We start from the raw sequence: 15,199 nt of genomic DNA on the forward strand, positions 1-15,199 counted from the left end.
CTTCCAGATTCTGTTATAACAGGATATGGTCATATACTGCGGTTCAGGCCAATGGAATACAAGCATAACATGACTGGGTACTATGTGGAGGGTTGTACGTGGATGGCCTGTGCTTTTTGGACTTTATTATTTTCCCTTCTTGACTTGGAGACTGTGATCCCTCCTGGAGGTGCAGGGTCCCACTTACAAACAGGAGGAGAAAGGACACATACCAAGAATGACAGAGAAGGATGCTTGTAGGTCAAACCACATGGACTTGCTGTTTGGGTAAATAAAAGAATAATTGAGTATGGGTAATTTCACAGGGGGAACTCAGGTTCAAGATGACCTAGCAGCTGCACCAGCTCTAGAATGCATAGCTCTAAAGTTATCATCACTTGTGAAAACAAATCTCCATTTAATTAGTTTTCTTTTCCTTGCAGCTGAATACAATTCTAATGAATCTACGTGGAGCAAAAATTTGCCTCTCCCTAAGTTTTGCCTTTAGAGCTATCAGGATAGAAGCAATAGTGTATGATCCACTTTCTAAGAGATGACTATCACAGACCCTACTTATCTTATCGTGGCATTCTTAGTTCTTTCTTGTGATCATTGCATGGCACAGTTTCTGGAGCACTAATCATCCTGATGATTATCTTTGAAACATGACCAGTTTGATAATGATCAACTGAAAAGGTGTTGCCAGAGCAGACTCTGCCAGCTGTAATCTGATTGGCAAAGTAGAAAGTGAACTGTTACTTAGCAGATTTTGGACTTTATAGTTACATAGGTTCATTTAATTATTGTGTTAGTTTCATTCTTTTTTTTCAGACATGCCACATCATTGGCTCATTTTGAGGCTGTATTTGTTCCTCTCACAAAAAAACTGATTCCACAAGACCCTGCCTATCCTTGCTCACAGGTGATCTTCTCTGAATGATCTTTTTAAATGCTTAAAGCTTTATTGCCCCTGTGTCCATCGTTTAAATCCATTGAAATTATTTTTGGATCCCGATGAGATGTCTTCATCAGCTTTGTGTTATCTCCAAATGATACAGACATGGCATCTCCACATCATTGAATTTAATGATAAAAGAGCAACATAATCGATCCGAAAGCATGGCCAAGTGCTTACTTACATTTATATTTCATCCATTTCAGAATTATTTGTTCAGACCCTACTAGGTATTAGGCATACACAACAACAAGGCAGGCATAGTTCCTGCACTCAGTTAAATAGACACGTGACTATCATGTCGTAAGAGCTGGGATAAAAGCAGGTCAGTTTGCTATGGTAGCATTTGGGAGACTTTTCAGGACAGAAAAGTTCTCTGGAAGGAAGATATGTTAAAGCTGAGAGATAAAGGTGAATAGATTTAACCAGGTGAGAGGAGAGATGAGTTTTGTAAGTGGAAGAAACTGTATATGCTAATGTCTCAGGACTGTGATATCAAATTTGGCTAGATTGAGTGTGTTTGTATGGGGTGATGGGAGGAGGAAGGTAGGTGGAAAGACAAGAGGTATACGTAGAGAGGTAGGTAGAGGTCAGGGCTGGAACTGTTTTTATTGAAGATTTTATACTGAGGGAAAAGGGTGCATTGAAGGGTTGTATGCCTGGGAGTAACATGATCACACTTGCAGTTGTAGTGGTCAAACAACACGATTTGGGTTAGCTGAAAATGGTAATGTGTCATTCTAGTTGCAATATGGGAAATGAATTGAAGTTGGGCAAGACTAGAGGAAAGGAAGCCTTCTAAGGGACATTGCAACCAGTTAGGCACGAGGTCACCAGAGTGACAGCTGCAGAGAAGGAGAGACATGGGGGTATTCAAAAGTTGTGGAGGTAGAAGGGTTAAGACTTGGAGATGGACAGGGAAGAAGAGGATAAGTAATAAAGAAAGCGTAAGAGGACTTCTGTTTTCTAAGTGAATGGCTTAGAGGTAGATTTTAGAGAGATAGCAAGGAATGCAATTTGGGTCATGATGGGTTTAACAGTAGCTTTCCAATATGAGGTTGGCTAGATGGATCTGAAACTCTGGAGAGGTATCTGGGCATGAACAAAGACAGTCTTCAACACAGATACAATTAATTATCCAGGGAGAGAGTAAGGAATACATAAAAAAGAATTGAGGGCAAGCACTAGTCCTTAAAGGCTGGGAGGAGAAGGGATCTGAGAAAGCAGATTGACAAAAGTGGACAAATACATAGGAGACAAATCTGAAAGCATGAGGCTATCAAGGCCAAATGATGCAAATTTGAGGAAGGCAGGAATGTCAGCAGTGTCACATGCTTCTAAAGAATCAAGGGAGATTATATTTAGTTGCAATAATCTCTCCCATGTCCTTGGGGATAACAGTTTTGTGGGGCAGAGCAATGGAGTGGGGATACAAATGGGAAGAAGAAGTGGAGTCAGAAAATGAGTGTAATTATTTCAAAAGGTGACAGAGAGAGAGAGAGAGAGAGAGATGGGCAGGGGCCAGGGAAGGAGAGGCAAGAAGGATGTGGGGATGGCTGGCCAGGTGAGGCCCTCAGGGAATACAAACAGGTGGGAGGAGTGGCGAATCCTGAGCATGGGTAGAGAAAGAAGTCTTGAAAAAGACTGCTTCCATTACTCTTTCAAGTGAGGAAGGAGAGAAGTGTTCAAGAATATGCATTATGATTAGATTCAGCTGCAAATGACAAAAATGATGCAATTAGAGTGGCTTAAGTAATGTAATCTGTATCCCTCTGGTTATGGAAATACTCTACTTTGTCTGTTCATGGCTAGTGAGGTGTTCCCTAAACTCAGGCACCCAGGCCTTTCTGCCATCTGGACCTGTTGTACATGGCCTTGCCTCCATGGTCTGAGGTGGCAGCATCTGTGTGCCAGAGTGGAATGAGGGAGAGATGAAGAAGAGGCAGGAGGTACCTGGGCATTGCCCCCTGCAGATGCTCCTGGAGGCCATCACATGGCATCCTTGCTCACCTCTTCTTGGCCAGAACTCAGCCACATTGCCACACCTAAGTACAAGAGCATGTGGGAAACTCACAATCCCTTGTGGATGATCATATGCCCAGACAAAGTCAGGGGCCTATCACCATGGAAAGAGGGATGGACATTAAGAAACTATTAGTGTGTCATATGAAAGGAGGAAAAATTAGTATTCCCTTGATAAGGATGGAAGAGGCCCTCAAGTCCATAGGGTGCACATATGGTTAAGGCATTACCACCATAAAACCATGATGTTTCAATATCACCAGTCATTAGGGAACCACAGATGAAAACCACAATGAGGTACAACTTCACACCCATTAGAATATTGCTGATGAAATAAAAAAGGAAAATAAATATTGGTGAGGATGTGGAGAAATTGAAACCCTTGTGCATTGCTGGTGGGAATGTAAAGTGATGCAACCACAGTGGAAAGAGTTTGGGGGTTTCTCAAAATGCTAAACAGGCTGGGCTCAGTGGTTCATGCCTATAGTCCTAGCACTTTGGGAGGCTGAAGCTGGAGGATTGCTCAAGCACAAGAGTTCATGACCAGCCTGGGCAATATAGAAAAACCCCATCTCTACAAAAGAAAAAAATTTTTTTTAATTTTCCAGGTGCAGAGGTGCACACCTATAGTCCCATCTACTCAGGAAACTGAAGTGAGAAGATTGCCTTGAACCCAAAAATTCAAGGCTGCAGTGAGCTGTGATTGCACCACTGCACTCCAGCCTGAGCAGCAGAGCAAGACTCTGTCTAAATAAAACAACATTAAACATACTAAATCAGTCAGTGAATTGGAAACAAAAATAAACTAAACATGGGATTATCATATGACTCAGCAATTCTACTCCTGGGTATATATCCAAGAGAATGGAAAGCAGGGCCTCAAAGAGGCATTTATACATCAATGTTCACAGCAGCATTATTCACAACAGTGAAGGTAGAAACAACCCAAGTGTCCATCATCAACAAATAGATCAACACAATGAGGTCTGTGCATAAATGGGTATTATTCAGTCTTAAAAGGGAAGGAAATTCTGACACATGCTGCAGCGTGGATGAACTTTGAAACCATTATGCTAAGTGAAATGAGCCAGACACCAAAGGACCGATAAGGTGTGATTCCACTTACACGAAGTACGTAGGATAGGCAAATTCATGGAGAGGCTATCAGGGGCTTGCGGGAGGAGGGAAACAGGGAGTGATTTAATGGTCACAGAGTTTCTGTCTGGGATGATGAGAAAGTTCTGGAAATGAATGGCGGTGATAGTTATATAATATTGTAAACATACTCAATGCCACTTAATTGTACACTTAAAAAAATGGTTAAAAGGGTGAATTTTATTTCATGCATATTTTACTAGAATAAACAAATGAAAATTAACAAAAGAGATAATCAGCTCTCTCTGGCGTAGGAAGGAGGCAGGTAAATGTGTAAGCTTGGTGGCAGGAAGTTAAAGGAGCTTGCATTTGCTGGCTTTTGTTTTCCCTGAGTATAATGCAGGGAAAATGTGTGTGTTTGCACACACCTGTGTCCAGGTCCACATATTTGTGTCCATATACCTGCAGCCTGGTTAAAGGACCGAACTAGTTGCTTGTGTAATGGGAGAGACAGCTGACGAGTGAACAAGATAATCCTATGCAGTATTAATCACTTTTCCCTCAGGCCACTGTCTTTTCTCTGGACTCTAAGTAAAAATATAGTCTACCCCAGTCTTCTTTCTTTATCTCTTTTTTTGATTCTGGTCCTACCATTTAGGGCCATCTTCCAAACATATCCAGAGCTCATCATTTACTCCTTTCTTGCATTGCCTTTTTAAGGAATTAAAAAGATATGTTTTTATCTTTACAAATTACAAAGCATATTCATATCAAATACATTTCTTAATCTCCACATCAATCAGAATATCCTTTCTCATCCCAGTCTATCATTAAGGTTAGGAGCTGAGTTTTTTCCCCAAGCCCTTATTTTCCTCATCTTTCAAATAGGATATATGAATTTCCTTGGAAGGTAGTTTTCACATTTAACCGAATTCACTGTGTGAAAACTTTCGGCACTCAACTCATATTGCAAAATTAAAAGCCAATGTTTTTGAAGCTCGCTGACAGCACAGGTACTTGTGACTGGACCTCCCTATCGCCTGATTCCCTCTCTTGGCTCTCTCGCTCTCTCTCTCTCTCTCTCCCCCTCTCTCTCTCTCTCACTCTGTTCCCAGCACTCCGCTCTTCACTCTGCTCCATCGCCCTAGCAAACACTGAACGCTGGTGCCCTTCCACAGCTCTGTACATTTGCAGGAGCTGCTCTCTAATAGGAATGTTCTTCCTGCAGGATCAGGACAGTGGAACACTGTACATTCTCATCTTAGTGTTGAGTGATGATGGAGTAAATAAGACCAGGGAAAGAATTTAAGAGGCTGAAAAAGGAGAACAACAATAGCAGAGGAGGGTGACTTTATTTAACAACAAAGTATTATATATTTCAAAATAGCTAGAAGGCTTGAAATGTTTCTACCACATAGGACCAATATTTGAGGGGATGGACACCCCTAGCACCTTGGTTTGATCATTACACATTCTATGCATGCAGCAAAATATCACAGGCACCCCATACATATGTACTAATATTATGTATTAATAAAAACATTTGTAAAAAGAAAATAAATCTGAAACCCGCTCCCCTCTTTAAAAAAAAAGGAGAACGAAAGTTTGTTAAGACTGACTCCAACCCATCATTTTTATACTTAGCCTTCCTGGGGACCCTGGTTTCTAATCTGCCCTGGGAAAAGAGAAAGGAATCTGTGACACCTAGCATCATTAGACCAGGACTCTCCAAGCATGGTCTCCAAATCAGAAAGTATGGGGCCAGAACCCAGCAATCTGTGTGTCAAGAAGCCCTTCAGGATATTCATCCTAAAATTTGAGAACCATTGATTTAAAAGAGTGTGAAGACTGAAAGTCGGGAGCTCTTTCTGGAAGGGCCACTCCCAGGGCTGGACATGGGGAAGAGGAAGCAGCAGCATGGACCCTGCCTCTTGGGAGGGGCCTCAGTGTCTCTCAAATACTCTCACCTTAGAAAAAATCCACTAAACCACCGGGACAGAGGAGGCTTGGTGGTGTGTAAGCAGTATAAATATGTACATTCACTTATTTATGTACGTACATATAGATTCTCTTTGGCTAGGGCTGCCAGATTTAGCAAATAAAAATCCAGGACACCAGATATATTTAAATTCCTGATCAACAAATGATTTTTATTATGCAGAGCACATACTAATACTAAAAGACATTTTTTTTTTCAATTCGAATTTAATCGGGCATCTTCTTCTCGTTTTTAGCAGGCATCCTACCTTTTGCCCATAAGTATTAGGTACATCACGGAAATAGCCTGATCAGAATCAGTGTCTAAAGGTAGAAGTGTGTTTTAATGGCCTCTTTATTTCCATTTTAATAGGAATGTGTATGAGTTAGCACAGAAGAAAAAGAATGCTGCTCTTTCTGGCTCATTGGATTATTTTAAGATCTGTATTTGGGGAAAGAGAAAGCAAGCAAGAGAATATAGGGAGAAAGATGGTGGTTGGCCTGGCGCAGTGGCTCCCACCTGTAATCCCAGCACTTTGGGAGATCGAGGCTGGTGAATCACTTGAGGTCAGGAGTTTGAGACCAGCCTGGCCAACATGGTGAAACCTCGTCTCTACTAAAACTACAAACATTAGCCGGGTGTGGTGGTGGCACGTGCCTGTAATCCCAGCTAATTGGGAGGCTGAGGCAGGAGAATTGCTAGAACCTGGCAGGCAGAGGTCGCAGTGAGACAAGGTCATGCCATTGCACTCCAGCCTGGGTGACAGGAGCGAGACTTCATCACAAAAAAAAGAAAGAGAGAGAGAAAGAAAAGAAAGAGAAGAAAGAGAAGAAAGAAAGAAAGAGAGAAAGAGAGAAAGAGAGAAAGAGAGAAAGAAAGAAAGAAAGAAAGAAAGAAAGAAAGAAAGAAAGAAAGAAAGAAAGAAAGAAAGAAAGAGAGAGAAAGAAAGAAAGAAGAATGATGGTGGTTGAAAGTGGCCCACATGCCAGCAAGTCCTCCCCGCTAGTCAAATAACTGAGCACCTATTATGGGCCAGGCCCTGATTTACATGACCCTGAGTGAGATAAGCAGCAACCCTCTAGGAGGTTGAGCTCCCTGCCTTGGGCCTGGCTCCTGGGCAGGTTTCCTGCAGCCACCCCTTACCTGCCCCAGGTGACAGGATGCTACCCCAGAGGGTGGGACCTTGATGCTGTGGCTGGGCAGTGAATGACAAGCTTCCTAACGAGATGCAGCTGGGGGAGCAGCTTGCTGACAGAACAATTTGCCGGTGCCCAGAATATCCACCCAGCCTCGGCAAAGCGGCAGCCTGGCGGGCGTCAGGAGAAATTTCAGGATTTATCATTCGCCTTGGTGGCAGGTGTGCTGCGAGCCGCCCTACTTCCCGATGTGCTTTTCCAGACCTGCAGACTGGATGGGCAACCCACCCAGGCTTCCAGAGCCTCGGGAAGAACGTGTAAAACTATTTCCTATTTTTTTTCCTCCTCCTGATCTGCTTGTGTTTATGTAAATGACTGGAAAAGCAGTTTTCGGCTTATTTTCACAGCTTAAGGGCTTCGTGAGAAGCTTATTATTGAAAAATTAGAAACCGAAAGCACCGTCTTAGACAATGAAATAGCAACCCAGCGACTATGTGTGTAAGGCTGGGTGTGCTGTAACTGGCTGCGTTACACATAGGAACTCCCCTGGGATTCAGTAATCAAACACGTGGCAACAGGTTGTCTGTTTCAACAGAGAGTGAGTAATCAAAGGAGATTTGCAGTTAATCCAAATATAACAGAGAAGCATCCAAGGGAAGCCCAGGAAAAGGAGACTAGAAGAGTGAGGGGTGGATGAGGCCAGAGCTTCCTGGTTTGGAGTTCCAGATGCAACAGAGAGAACTGGGAGAGGGGCACTCTCTCTGAGTGCTTGGGTTGGTCCATTTGCATTGCTATGAAGGAATACCTGAGACTGGGTAAAGTACAAAGAGGTTGATTTGACTTATGGTTCTGCAGGCTGTATTAGTGTGGCACAAGCACCTGCTCAACTTTGGGTGAGGCCTCAGGAAGCTTTTAGTCCTGGCCAAAGAGAAGAGATACTTTCAGGTCACACAGTGAGAAAGGGAGTAAGCAAGAGAGGAGAGAGAGGTGTCATGGTGTTTTAAACAACCTACTTTCCAGTGAACGAGAATCCATGACTTTGAGGAGAGGACCAAGCCATTCATGAGGGATCCACGCCCATGACCCAAACACCTCCCACCAGGCCTCACCTCCGACACTGGAAATCATATTTCAACATGAGATGTGGAGGGATCAGACTATCAGCAAGGGAGGAACAAGCTGCACAGAGGAAGGGGAAACTGAGGTTTGGTACCCATTGAAGCAAACCAGAAAAATAACCTGAGCACTTGGCCCTTACACTTGACCAGCAATGTAAAATTGGGGAGGAATTAATTAGCATTAAGTGATTTACTTCAAAATCCTGAGTCCTACACTGGATTGGGGTGGGGTGGAGTAGGACTTGCTCCATCTTGGCAGGCCAGAAAGAAGAAAGTGGTGCGGGCCTGGCAGACAGTGGTACCCATCAGCGTTTCAGGGAGACACTTTGGTTTGCATGTGTATCTCCGTGGTTCTCAAAGTGTGGTCCCTGGCTGGCAGCACCAGGGTCCCCTGGCACTTGTTAGCAATAGGAATTCTCAAGCCCCACCCCCTAGAGAGCCGTCTGACTCTGGACCTCTGAGGGGAGGCCCAGCAATCTGTGGATCTAGAAGCCCTCTGGATGATTCTGATGCACGCTTCAGTTTGACAAGCACCGGCAGACCTGGTTACCTGGCCAGAGGTTCCTCTGTGGGCTTCTGTGTGGACTACTCCACCCAGTCCCAGGGGAGATCCTGGAGCAATTCTGTGCTGACCCTTCTGTCCTGATCTTCCTAACCTCGTGGGGCTGCGGGAAAGGCATTTCGCATTTATTACACGTGTACTACTACCATGTGCCAGGCACTGCTAAATGTTTTATGTGTGATATTTAATCTTTCCATCAACCTTGTGAGGTAGGGGTTGTAGATAGCATTTTATTGCAGAGAATATTTGGGTTCAGAAAGACCAACTTGCCCAGGTCTATGTTTCCTGAGCCTGTACCCTTATTCATTCTCACACGGCCTCTCTGCCACATACTTTTCTGTCCCCAGATGCTTTGGGTGCCACCTACACAAAGAAACTACCAGCCTGGCAGGGCCCCAGCTCTCCACTGCCAGGCTTGGCCTTCCCCGCCCCACTCCTTGCCTCATGTTAATTTCCCACCTGAGTACTGAGTACTTTATAAATAGCAAATCTAAAATGAATTTTCTACCAGCGATCATTAGCTCCCTTGACATCCATTAAACATTCTCGCAAGCAGAGTGAAGTGACAAAAGGGATTGATTTTTACAGTATGCTTAATAGGGGAAAAGAAAGAAAGGTGTTGACAAGTCTTTTTTTTTTTTTTTTTTTTTTTTTTTTTTTTTTTTTTTTCTGTCCTGATATCACCAGGAATTTGAAATCAGTCAAATAACTTTTATCTGGAAAAAAAAAAAAGATGGCTAGGATTGGGTGCGGGAGGAGAGGGTCGGGAGAAGGAAACAGGCTCCCAGCACCCTGTGCGGCTCATTTCTGCATCCGTGACAGGTAAACATAAAGTTAGTTACCTAGTGCCAGCCACCAAGATGAATATGTCAGATTTAATGCTTCAAAATATATAGGGTCCAAGCCAGGGAGGGAGTAGGGGGGAGTGGAGGAGGAAAGAAGGCTGTATTAGGGGAGAGGGAAAATAACCAATCTTCTGCTGAAACTATTGGAAGAATAAATGTGTTGATGCAATAGTGGAAGTCAGAGAAGGCTGGCATATGAGGCACTGTAGCTGAAAATTTAACTTTGATTTCAATTTTCATATTTGTCAGCAATAATTAGATTCAAGAAATGTTTTGCCACTGTTCTAAAATACTAATAAGTAGAGGCCTTTGTAGTGTGGTTAATGGAGTCTTTTCTCCTAGTGGTCTAGGAAAATTCCATTAAAGCAAAAAGTCATACTATATTACAGTGTTTCAACATACATGGACTCTGCTGCCGCAGTGATGTCACCCCAGGGATGGGAGTCCTCTACGCAACCACAGAGCCCCTGACAGGAAAGGGGTTGGGGCTTCATAGGCCTTAGCTGTCCATCATTTCAGACCTGCACAGACCTCCCTGGCTCATGGGTGGCGGTAGGGGAAAGAGAAGAACAAATTCCATGAAGCCTCACCTTGGGAAGGACGTGTTTTATAAGCATCACCTCCTGGAGCAGGTTGAAGAGAGGGCAGGAGGAGTTGATGGGCACTTTCCCTGCGCTCCCCCGTCTGGACGCCTGTTGCCTATTCCTTTAATGAAGAAGCTCCACCCAGTGGCGGAATCTACACGCGCTCCTCCTCCCAAGCCTCAGCCTGCTCTGAAAGTCTGGAAGACTGCTTTCTCTTGAGATCAGAATTTGATAAAGAGGCCCAAGGTCTATTATTTTTGATTGGCTTTTCGCTGGAGTGCCTGTGCATCTCTGATATCCCAGGTAACTTCCTGCAGGGCAGTATGGGGCGGATTGGGTTTCACCTGCTTTAATGTAGAGGTAAGTGAAGGGTTAAGTGTGTTGTACCCACACACTCCAGAGAGTCCTCGTGGATGAGGGAAGGCCTAGGGCATCCTCATCTCCCTTCTACCCTACTTTCCACACCACTCCCCTGCCGTCAGGGATTAATAATCACGTGCTGGGCTTATTCAGATGGGCTCTCTCTGTCTGGAGCACCCTCTCCTAGGCAGACTGCTGCTGCAGACACAGCCACCTGTTAGCCCATCTCCCTGAGTCCAGGGAGCTCAAGGACCCTTCTCGCGATTGTCCTTCCCAAAATTCTGAAGTGGATCCCCAAACTGGGATGCCAGTTCTTGCCGAAAGAAAGCCCCACGGGCCTATGTGATCTCACCCACCTCCCCACACGTGGTCTCCTTCATGTCAGATTGTGCTCTGCTTGACATAGTAGTAGAAAGACTTGGAGTTTACTAATCCTAAACCATAAATGGGAAGTGATGGAGGAATGGATAGATGGCAGGTGAGGGGAGGAGGGTCCCACCAGGTTTACCACCTAGGCCTGGATAAAGATGAGTTGCAGAAGTCACACAAGGCAAAAGGGAGATCACACCCATTCCATTAGTGCAGGGCAGCTCCCTCCCACCCTTCCCTGTGCCCATCCCTGGGTGCTTCTTTCCTGGGCCTGGGCCCTCCCCTTGCTGCCCCCACCCCCACCTCCCAGGGTGAACAGAGACGCTGGGCCTGTACTTCTCCCCAACAGAGCAAAGACTTACCTTTGGCCCATGCCTCTCTCTCTGCCCCTCCTTTCTTCTCTCTTTCCCCACCAATCGCTGCCTAGCTGCGGCTTCACTTCTCCCTAGTGGCATGTGCCAGATCTTATCCCTATGAAGCACTTGAGGATGAAAGAAGGAAGGGGATATTAAATCCACCAGTGATACGCGTGGCAATTGGGAGAGGCTTTTGTTGTGTCATTTCCTACCTCCTTCAGCCTATTAAGCAAACAAAAGTGCTTGTGGAATGAGAAATGTAAATGGCCAACGCAAGCCGATTAATCCTAGATGTACAATTCCATTAATAAGGCCGCTTTTTAATAGGCGGCTCTGGCAGCAACAGCAGGCAGGCCAGGAATTGATGTATTCTCTGTAATTGTATTGCAACTAATAGGATATGAAGAAAATTGTACCGGAGAAGCAGGTCTTTCAACACGATTTTCCAATCAGCTGAAATAATGACTTGCAGTGGAAAGCCTTGAAAAGGAATGACACATGCAAAAATACAACATCGTCCAGAAGTGTCCATGATTCCCAGTCCCAGATTGAAGCTTCTTTCTTTCTTTTTTGCCTGACTTCCCTCATTTTTCTCTCTACTCCACTCTTGTTCTTCATCTCTTCTTCCCCATAGGTAATGCCAAGGCCCAGAACAGTCTGGTCACCTGTGGAGGGTCTCCCAGGGAGATTCCCCACCCCTGCCCCCCAGCCTTTTGCCTGTCTAGGCCCCCTCACTGGCTGAGATTACTTGGTTCACCTTTTGAAAAGTCAGAGCGAGAAGGAGAGAGGCTGGGTGCTCTATGGAGAGAAAACTGAGTAGGAACTCAGTGTCGGCCCTTCTACTAATACTAGTTGTTGAGTGACTTGGAAGCCATGCCTTCACCTCTCTGGATTCTCATCTGACTGAACCTTCCAGCCCCACAATGCAGTAGCTCGAGTGCATTTTCAAAGAGCAGGCTAGGAGAAAAGCTGGCATCCTTTCACTTCAGGACCAACGAAGGCTGTCTAAGAACAAGAGCCCCTCTCTAAAGGAGTGCCCTCATTATCTGCATGTCCATCTACTGAGAGGCCCCGCAGAAGTCAGGCATCTCAATGTTGAGCTCAGCTTTGGAAATCAGGCCTGTGTGCATGCTTAATCACGGATAAGTTGGTCACTTCACTCCTTCATTCAACAAATGTGTGCAGGGAGCCAGTGGTGCACTAAGGCACTGTTCTAGGTTCTGGAAATGAAGCAGTAAACAAAGCAGGCAAAACAGAAGTCAATCCTTCCCCTCATGGTGCTTGCAGTCTCTCGAGTCAGCAACACTTTTGGTGAGCCTCACAGCTGGGGTGTTAGGCACTGGACCTTTCTCTGCAGCTACTTAGGGATGGGAACTAAAAGTTCCTCTGCTGTTGTTTACTTGGCCAAGGTGGCAGTGGGAGCCAGGCTGCCTTCACATGGCCCCTGCCAGGACCTCTCAGTCCTGTTCTCGGCCTCTCCTAATCAGTGGGTCTCTGTCCTGCCCATTTGTGTGTGGACTCTGACCCTTCCTTGGTCACAGGCTGGAGAGTAAATATAAAAAGAAAAGGCAAAGCACATTTCAGTTGAAATCCCCAAGGAAACTGATATGATTGCTGAACAGAAATGGTTCCAATAAGGGCAGAGAGGAATATTGCTTTTATAGCTTTTGGGACATAAAACATTTAGAAAATGTGATTGACTGGCAGGGTCTAATTTATCATTTATATCATCCCCTCTGCTCTCACACACTCTATCTTGCTCCCCACAACACCCAGGCAGACACTCACGTGCAAACTTTTTTCTCTCTTTTTTCTTTCCTTTCTTCTTCTCTCTCTGAGACTTGGATTTATCATCATTCCGTTAAGGAGGAGAACTCCTGTGGCTATTTATAATTAATGCTCAGAAACCTGCCAATCCATTTAATGACACTAGCAGGTCATGGCCCCCTTATAGCTCTCCATTAATCATCATTAGAACAGCTCTGAGTTTTTACATTCTTTTTAAATGTTAATTCACCTCTGTAATGCTCCTTTTAGTTAAAACTGTAAAGGGAGAAGTGGCTGGTGTCTCCACGCGCCCGCCTGGGAATAGCGTGGTGGGGTTGATAAAGCCTGCTTGACTTCCTCTGTTCTTTTTCTCCTCTGACCCCGGTCCCTGCTACCAGATGTCAACCCAGTTTCTTCTTTGGTTGCCTAGATTTATCTTCTAAAAAACACCCAGTGGCTTAAAGTTCTGGGCAAATAAACGTATTTGAATACCTTTGGACTCCCAGGGCTCAAGCCACAACCCATGAGAAGTTCCTGGCTTACTCACTAGGACCCAGGGTCCTGACGTGGCAGTGCAGCTCCTAGAGGTGAGGGGCGTCTAGAACTGTTCACGTGATTTCCCGGCACTCAAGGGCGGGCTCCAGAAAAGCGGGTAAAAAGGAGTCAGGGAAAGAATTATCTTTCTTTCTATCAACAGAGCTGGCCACTTGCTTCATTTTTGCTACTGATGGGCAATGAGACTGGGCAAAACATTCAACCTCCTTCCTCACCTATGAAACGGGATCCATATCTGTCATTTCCAAAGAAAAGGGTTAAATCTGTAAAATATTAACTGGCATTGAAATCATCCTGGACTTTTAAAACTGATCTCAGTGCCAGGCATAGTATTAGTGTCATTCCTTGCCCTTCTCTGCCACTTTCCTCTGCACAGCTTGACCTCCAGCTCCGCAGCCTTCATCCCTGTGGATGTGTACATCTTCACGCCTCTCGGTCTGTTGCTTTTAGATCTTATTTCCCCAGCCATAAAAGTATATTTTGAATCATTAAAACAAATGTGGTGAAAGAAGTAACGGGAACATACGACTGGGTGTGACGGCTCACACCTGTAATCCCAGCACTTTGGGAGGCTGTGGCAGGTGGGTTACTGGAGGTCAGGAGTTCGAGACCAACCGGGCCAAGATGGTGAAACCCTGTCTCCACTAAAAACACAAAAATTAGTCAGGCACTATGTAGCTGTAGCTGTAATCCCAGCTACTCAGGAAGCTGAGACAGGAGAATCGCTTGAACCCGAGGGACGGAAGTTGCAGTGAGCTGAGATCGCGTCACTGTACTCCAGCCTGGGTGACAGAGTGAAACTCTGTCACAAAAAAAAAAAAAAAAAAATGAGAGGGAACATAAATGTGAACACCAATTCTGTTATTGATTAGCTGTGCAACTCTGGGAAGCTCACATCACCTCCCTGGGCCTCATTTCCCTTACTCTGAACTCTATATTTTTAAGATGCCATGATTTAGTAAATGCTGTGATTTTATTGCTTTCCTGTGAGTCTTCCCAAGGGGCTACTACAGTGAGTCAGGAATAACTGGGAAAAAGTGGTCCTGTTTTGACCATCTGAGCTTTTAATTTTTCTTATCTTGTCAGGTGACATGCCCCAGAGTTGACTGCTCTAACAAAAGCAAACACAAATAGATGAGGAAAATAGAAAAGACATTTTAAATTCATTTTTGACTCACTGTCTGATTTTTCTAGGCAAAATCCATCTTCATATCAGGTCTTTGGAACCATAAACTTGAATTTACTTTCGAGGCTGCCTGAAATCTACATGTTCAGTGGAGAGGACCCTCAGGGCCAACTAGATACCAGATGCCTCATCAGTTTTGTCATTTTATCTTTTTAAGTACTCCTTCAAAGTAGCTTAACCTCATTTTATACATGGGTAAACTGAGGCTTTAAGAGGTAATGCGGCTAGTCCAAGGCTGATGTATTTTGTAGTTTTCAAGACCATGAGTCAAACCTAGCTCTCCCAAATTGAAGCCCAGCTTCTAGTTTTGTATGACTTCATCTTGTTTTGCC

At 44.7% G+C, this 15,199-nt stretch overlaps 1 protein-coding gene and 1 pseudogene across 27 annotated transcripts in view; both read left to right on the forward strand.

Annotated features, from left to right (window-relative positions):
* The window catches only part of NTM (neurotrimin), a 1,404,754-nt gene that overhangs the window by 451,157 nt on the left and 938,398 nt on the right, over positions 1 to 15,199 (forward strand). The gene's annotated exons all lie outside the window — the stretch shown is intronic.
* On the forward strand, positions 3,094 to 3,208 carry LOC123568952 (U6atac minor spliceosomal RNA; annotated as a pseudogene).

This window comes from Macaca fascicularis, chromosome 14, assembly GCF_037993035.2.
Source record: "Macaca fascicularis isolate 582-1 chromosome 14, T2T-MFA8v1.1".
Classification (NCBI taxonomy): domain Eukaryota; kingdom Metazoa; phylum Chordata; class Mammalia; order Primates; family Cercopithecidae; genus Macaca; species Macaca fascicularis.